The following is a 7269-nucleotide window of genomic DNA, read 5'->3' on the forward strand; positions in this document are numbered from 1 at the left end:
AAAGTTTCAAATAATTCTTGGAAAATAAGTTGAAAAAAGAAACGTAACACAGTTGTTAGAGCAGGGCATGATTGCTTGTGCCTATAGTCCCAGCTACTTGGGATGCTGAGGCAGGAGGATCTCTTGAGCCCAGGAGATGGAGGCTGCGTTGAGCTGTGTTTATGCCACTCCACTCCAGCCTAAGCGACAGAGCAAGACTCCATTTCTTAAAAATAAAACAAAAATGTAGTCGTTAGTATTGAGGGCCCATAAGAAGTTGGTGATGATGAACCTGTCTACGCTTTTGATCACCTCCAGCAGAGTTTGACTGTTGCGTGCAAGCAAAGAGAAAGGAGATGGCGGGGTTCAATGAGGGCTGTCGTTTTCCTAGATAGGTTTGTAGAAAAAACAGAGAGGAAGGGAGTTTAAGGGATTGGCAAAAAGGATATAGTAATAACAGACCATGGAATAAAAATTGAGTAAGAAGGAAAGTGAAAACAGCTGAAGGCTAATGAATTGGGAGAAAGCAGATGGATCAATAGACTGGAGGCCCCAATATTTCTAAGAGCAGTTGGAGTTGTTGTCATGCAAGTTGGAAGGAAAGATGCTTATCCAAAAGCTGAATGCCTGAATCAGTAATCTTGCGGCAGAGCTATTGTAGGTGATGACAAGGTCAGTCCTTTGAAGTCTATGCATATATATCTTCATTATAGGCTGACTTGCCAAGTCTTAGAATTTTTACAATATAACCTCACTGTGGATCTCATCTAAGCAGGTTTGGTAACCAAAAGCTCAAGAGCGTGAGATTGAGACCCCAGAGAGCTCATAGCCTGTCACAAACCAGCTGTGTAACCATGGACCTTGAGGAAATGAACCTTATGGTCCCTTCCATCTCTAATCTGTGACTCCATAGCCCCATTATAATATAGCCTTTTCCCAAACACTGACCTTCAACATAGACCCTGGGGGATTTTTCTATTAAAAATTTGCAACTCTGCACATTTTTATCTGCTGATGCCTCTTGGAATATTAAATGCTTAGAAAGCTGTCCTCGGGATCACATTCTGGAATCTTGACCATGTAGTCATCTGAGTGGGTGTGACAGGAAGTATACACCAGCAGCATTTGTGTCTGAGTGTCCTTCAGACACTGGGATGGCTGCACCTTTACCCGTCCTCTCCAACTCTCTCCACCTAGAAAGTATTCTTTTCTCTTAATTTTGTTAGAGCTATATAGGAATGCTCCTTCAGCAGAAATGACAGAGGCTGTTGCTCTCAGAATCAAATGCAATAATGTGACCTGTAAATTCCTGTGAATATTTGGATATTTTAGCGATATTTGTTTATTCAGAAGAGATTCTGGATGCAGAACTCTCCTACTCTCTGTTCTCTAACCCTGCTTTCCACCATCATTCTTCTCTCTCTAGGGCACAGAGAGAATTAAGAACAACCTAAGGTAAATTTTTAACAAGATGGTCTAGCTTGAGCTCTGTAGGCTTGACTGATGAAATAAGTAGTAGTTTTTTGCTAAAATAACCACATTGTTTGCAAAAGTTTTCTCCTTTGAGTTTTCTAGGGTCATTACAATGATCTAACTGCCTTACCTGCTTTTGAACTGGTTGAGCCTCTTGTGGGACCGAAAACAAAAGAAGGGTGTTGAAATGCAAATAGATAACTCTGGGTCCCAGTCCCTGACTGCAAAAGGAAGCCAAAACTGACAACAACGTCTCCTTCTCTACGGAGGTTTGTAGAAAGGCTGTACAAAAATCTCACAAGATGTATTTCTTCTCGTGGACTGGAGTCCCAAGGTAGGTAAGAAAAACAAAAACAAGATAAAAACAAACAAAGGATTCCGTACTTGGAATTTGCTCAGTACCAGTTGAATAGCTAATTGTTTCTTGTGTTCTTCCCCTCCCCCCTTTTTTTCTGCCTGAATAGATAATCCTTACAAAACATCTATTCATTCTACAAGTGAAAATTTCAAGAATATTCGATACTGACCTTGGCAAGAGTAATGGACCGAGATTGAGTGATGAATTTGTGTGTGTTGCGGCTGATGTGCATTTTGGTGCTTTGTATGCAAGTTTAAGAATATCTTAGCAATAGGAAAGGAAGATTTATGGCATTTTAATTAATGAATATAATGAAGGCTAAAACTTGTAGATAAATTTATAAGGTACACAATTATTTTTATAGCTTATTTTTAGCACAAAGGTGATTGTATTTTGTTGCTTTAAGAAAGGACCTCTTGATAATACTGGCGTGTTTTATATTTCAATGTGACCATTTAACTGACATGCAAACAATTATTTTTTAAGGGAAATAAAATGAGGCAGTAGTACAACTTAGCGAAGAGGACACTGTGGCAGATTCTAATGACTAGATTAAATTTGAGCTCTTATTTGGCTTTTACTACCAACTGACTGCATAACTTTGGGTCAGTTATTTGGCTTTTTTTTTTTTTTAATTTACAAAATTAGAATGAGAACTACAGATAGTGAAAATATTTGGAAAAGCTTTTTGAAGTCCCACGTGAAAGGCATCAGAAAAAAGAGTTGGGTGATTTTTTTTTAATGGGAAATAATCTGATATTGTCAGTAAACCTAAATTTTTTGTATATTAATTTATTTTTTAAGCTGTTATTTAATTTCAGGTGCTTAAGGGCTCTTCAATTTGTTAATGGAAAGAAACACCATTTACACCGGATGGCTACAAAGCAACCTTATTCTGGTAAAATAATCTCTTAAATCCTTATATACACAGTCACTAACTGTTGGCTTTATAAGGTCAGTAGTAGCAAAACAGCCCTGTGGCAGTTAGAAGCTCAGCATGTCCAAGATAGCACTAACGGGGAACAAACACAAAAAACAGCAAACAGCTTAAACAGTACCATTTGATTTGAATTTAACCCAATCTTAAACAGAGGACTCTAAAAAAACAATTACCAGCAAAGTTACATTAATTAGGGAGATCATTAGGTTGTATCAATGCAGTTTAGCTATGCCTTTTAAAAAGTGAAGATGGACTAGAAGCGATGGCTCATACCTGTAATTTCAGCACTTTGGGAGGCCAAGGTGGGAGGATCCCTTGAACCCAGGACTTTGAGACCACCTTGGGCAACAAAGTGAGACCATCATGTCTACGAAATTTTAAGAATTAGCTGGGTGTGGTGGGGTATGCCTGTGGTCCCAACTATTTGGAAGGCTGAAGCAGGAGGATCGCTTGAGCCCAGGAGGTCAAGGCTGCAATAAGCCATGATCGTGCTACTGCACTCCAACCTGGGCAACTGAGTGAGACCCTGTCTCAAAAAAAAAAGAAAAACATTGAACTTGCAGGCCAACATTTATTTCTGACTATTGACTACTTTTGAAAGAGAAAGCTTTGGACACTAACATTCTAGTCTCAGAGGCCTCAAAGAAGCACAGCCCTGTAAAGAAGAAAATTCTGCTGGGATTAGCAAGAGCCTCAAGGTTTTGGGAACTTGGAATGCCAGGCTCAGTGTTCCGAGTTCCAATATTGACTCTGCCTGTGAGTCACCCTGAACTAGTCACTCAGTCTCTTGTGTTTCCCCCTTTAGAGAAGAGCTAAGACTATTGACTTTTCAGGAGTTGCAAAACACGTTACAAAAGGATAGGAAAGTACTATGCAAACATGTAAATATCATGAAATATTGGGGGGGTACATTTTAATAAAGATAAGCTGCATTCTTCTGATAATTGGAAGTTGATAATCTTTATGTAAAGACAGGCAGATTGATTTCAAAATAGAGGTTAATGCTTGAAATTTTAATTTGAACAGTGTAAATTTGGATCATTGTTTGCTCTGTTAGTCGATGTTGCTTACTGAAAGGAAACTCTTAACAAGTTGTCTTACTAGAATGGCTGATTTTCAGAGTCAGACCCCCAGGCTTTCTAGAAATGTGTATTAAAATTTAGTAACCTCACTTTCAATTGTTGAGTATAGGACACTGTGGTTGGGTTTCTATATATGTTGTAAACAAGCCAAATACACAAAGTGAACTCTCTATGGACCTTAAAAAAGTCTTAAAAAGCTTTTTTTGAGGATATTGAATGAGGCACCTACTTTATTCCTTACTTTTGCAGGATAGCTTATCAGTGCCAGCTTGGGTTTTTGAATTCTGACTTTTTGCTGGCCATGATTTGGCTGTCTCATTAATAAGACAAACCTTTCTAAAGTGGAGCTCATTGTTTTTTAGTTCTTTTAATGGTGTGGCTAGCCTCTCATTGTTAAAGAAAAGAAAGAATATAATTTTTATTCTTCATTCTTTCTGGCAACTTTATACCCTCTAGTAACCCACCCAGTCCTGAAATCCTGTTAGTTTTTCCATCTGTGACTAGCATCTCTCTTCTGATTCCCAGTAAACGCCACTATATTCCCATCATTCAAAATTAACAACTGTTATTATTTTTGTCATATCTTCTTCAATTTTTTTAAAGAAATAAAACAAAACATTGATGATAAAATCAAGTTGCCTTTGAATATTAATTCCAAGTCCATTTCCTCCTTCTGTCCTCACTTCCCAGAGCCCATGTTCAGTTTGTATACTTTTTAATATTTTATATATATTTGTATGTACCCATAGTTAATATGTAGTATTGTTTTATGGATTTAAATATACATAAATGTTTTCTTTTTTAGAGAGAGAGGATCTCATTCTGTCACCCAGGCTGGAGTGCATGATCATAGCTCACTGCAGCCTCGACCTCCTGGGCTCAAGTGATCCTCCTGCTCTAGCCTCTCAAGTAGCTAGGACTACAGGTGTGTGCCACTATGCTTGGCTAATTTTTTTTTTTTTTTTTGTAGAGATGGGATCTTACAATGTTGCCTGGTCTCAAACTCCTGGCCTCAAGAGATCCTCCCGCCTCTGCTTCCCAAAATGCTAGGATTACAAGTGTGAACCACCATGCCCAGCCAACTGTTATATGATTTGTTTACTTTCTCTGAGCATTGTTTTTAAGGTCTAGCCATGTTTTTGTACAGACACACACACACGTGCACACACACACACACCCCCATCTATATATATATTCATTATTTTTAATTGCTGTCTAGCATTTCTTTTCTTTCTTTCTTTTTTTTTTTTTTGAGAAAGACTCTCGCTCTGTCACCCAGACTGGAGTGCAGTGGCACGATCTCAGCTCACTGCAACCTCTGCCTCCCGGGTTCAAGCAATTCTCCTGCCTCAGCCTCCCAAGTAGCTGGGACTACAGGCGCCTGCCACCAAGCCCGGCTAATTTTTGTATTTTTAGTAGAGACGGGGTTTCAACATATTGGCCGGTCTGGTCTCAAACTCCCGACCTCAGGTGATCTGCCCACCTTGGCCTCCCAAAGTGCTGGGATTATAGGCATGAGCCACCACACCCGGCTATTTGCTGTCTAGCATTTCATGGCATAAATAATACCACATTTTATCAGTCCATTTATTAGTGAATATATGATTGTTTATATTTTTTTCACTAATATATAGGCAATAGTTTCTTAGTCTTGATTCCTAGATGCGGGATTGCTACATTTTGAATATGCACAATTTAACTTTTAAGAGATATTACCAAATTGATTTTCAACTGTTGGAAAACTGTTTCCCCAGATACTTTCCAACACTTGTCAGACTTCTTAATCTTTGCCAATTTTAGGGGTAACAAATGGTTTTCCCTGGGCTTTCTAGCTTTATTTCAGTTCATCCTATTCATAGTTGCTGGCCTAATCCTTTCTAAGGACAGCACTTCTCAGGGCCTTGCCTGGTCAAACACTCTCAGAAGCTCTCCACTATCTACTCAGTCCAAACTGCACCAAGTCCTCTGCAAGCAACCTGTCCCACCTCATCTATCCGTGCCCAGCTGGACCAGAACGTGCAACTTACCACTTTCTCAAACTCAGCTTTTACTTTTCTGCCTCTGCAACTTGATCATGCTCTTCTGCATTCCTGTATTGATTCAATAAATATTTATTGAGCTCTTTACTTCCTGCCAGGTGCTGGGAATATAAGGGTGAAAAAGAAAGACCATATCTAGGCATTTATGGGACTTAACAATTTTTAGCAGAGGATGGGGATGGGCAGAAGATAATCCAGTAAAAAAATTGAGCACGATAATTTTCCATAGTACTTTATTAGTACTATAAAGAAAGTAAAATAGAATGTTAATGAGTTTGTGTGGAGGAGTGACGGGGGTGGATGTGGGGCATGTCCAGGTGGGAACTTTAGAGGGGCAGGTGCTCAGCGAACGCTTTACAGAGAAGGTTATATTCCCCTTGAGGCCAGCAGTGTGAAGCTCATTCACAGACCAGAAGTATTTCTGATCCTGAGCAAGTGCAGATCCCTGCATGTAGGGGTGGCCTCAGAGGATCCTGAGAGGAGCAGAGCTGCCCTTGTGGCTGGCAGTTGGGGCTAGGAGAGTGGTGGATGCTGTAGGAGACAAAGGCAGGCAAAGCCATGCCTCTCAGGGCCTTGTGGATGCTCTCTACCAAAGCCACTGCAGGAAACCGTAGTTTGCCCTTTAAAGCCCTGTAAAGCCGTGATCAAATCCTCTCTTCATAATCATTCCTGATCCAGCTGGCTGGGCGCGCTCTTTCTGGACCACCATTGCACAGTAGTGGTGCCTCTTAAGGCATTTAACATAGCACTTTGGGATCATGATGTCTGTCCTTCCCATGAGCTATTAGAATTTGTTTTCATGTTGCTGTTTTGTTTCTACCTCACAAGGGACAATACTTTATTGTCTGGAAAGAGGAAAGTAGAGGAGGAAAAGGTAGAACACAGAAGAAGCCTGTCATTTTTTATTGAGTCTGGAATGAACTGAGTTTCAGTGAAATAAGCTTTCCTGTTGTATATTTGAGCTGATTTTCACAATGGCAAATATGACAAATTTAATTTTCCTTAAAAATTGATAAGACCAGTTGGAGTTCTAAAAGTGATTTTTTCTACCCCTTGAAGATCTTTTCTCAGAATAGCAGTCTGTAGGCTGTCACCTAAAGTGTCCTGTTTTCAGTGCTGCACCTGCTCTGAGCTTCAGCTTTTTACGAAGACGTCATGGTGTGCTATCTGTACTGGGAAACTTTCCCCAGCATCAGCCAGCTCCTGAAGATAATATTGTCTGCTAGAGATTGTCATGTATGTGGATTGAATCTCTTTATCTTCATGGTAAGTTTGGAGTTGTGTGTTAGACCTACCTTACTGGTGAAAAGAATGAATTTTCTTAGAGGTCATTACTTGTCTGTCCGCAGGTTACGAAATTAGAGAATAGCGAAGCTGACACTTGAATCTGGGGCTACT

At 39.8% G+C, this 7269-nt stretch overlaps 1 long non-coding RNA gene across 1 annotated transcript; it reads left to right on the plus strand.

The window, feature by feature from the left end:
- Window positions 1-997: 997 nt before the first annotated feature.
- LOC134730003 (uncharacterized) lies at window positions 998-5958 on the plus strand. Its single transcript, XR_010111596.1, has 3 exons — window positions 998-1434; window positions 1555-1786; window positions 2632-5958. It is a non-coding gene; the product is annotated as an uncharacterized LOC134730003 (long non-coding RNA).
- Window positions 5959-7269: the final 1311 nt, after the last annotated feature.

The sequence above is a fragment of the Pan paniscus genome, chromosome 1 (genome assembly GCF_029289425.2).
Source record: "Pan paniscus chromosome 1, NHGRI_mPanPan1-v2.0_pri, whole genome shotgun sequence".
Taxonomy (NCBI): domain Eukaryota; kingdom Metazoa; phylum Chordata; class Mammalia; order Primates; family Hominidae; genus Pan; species Pan paniscus.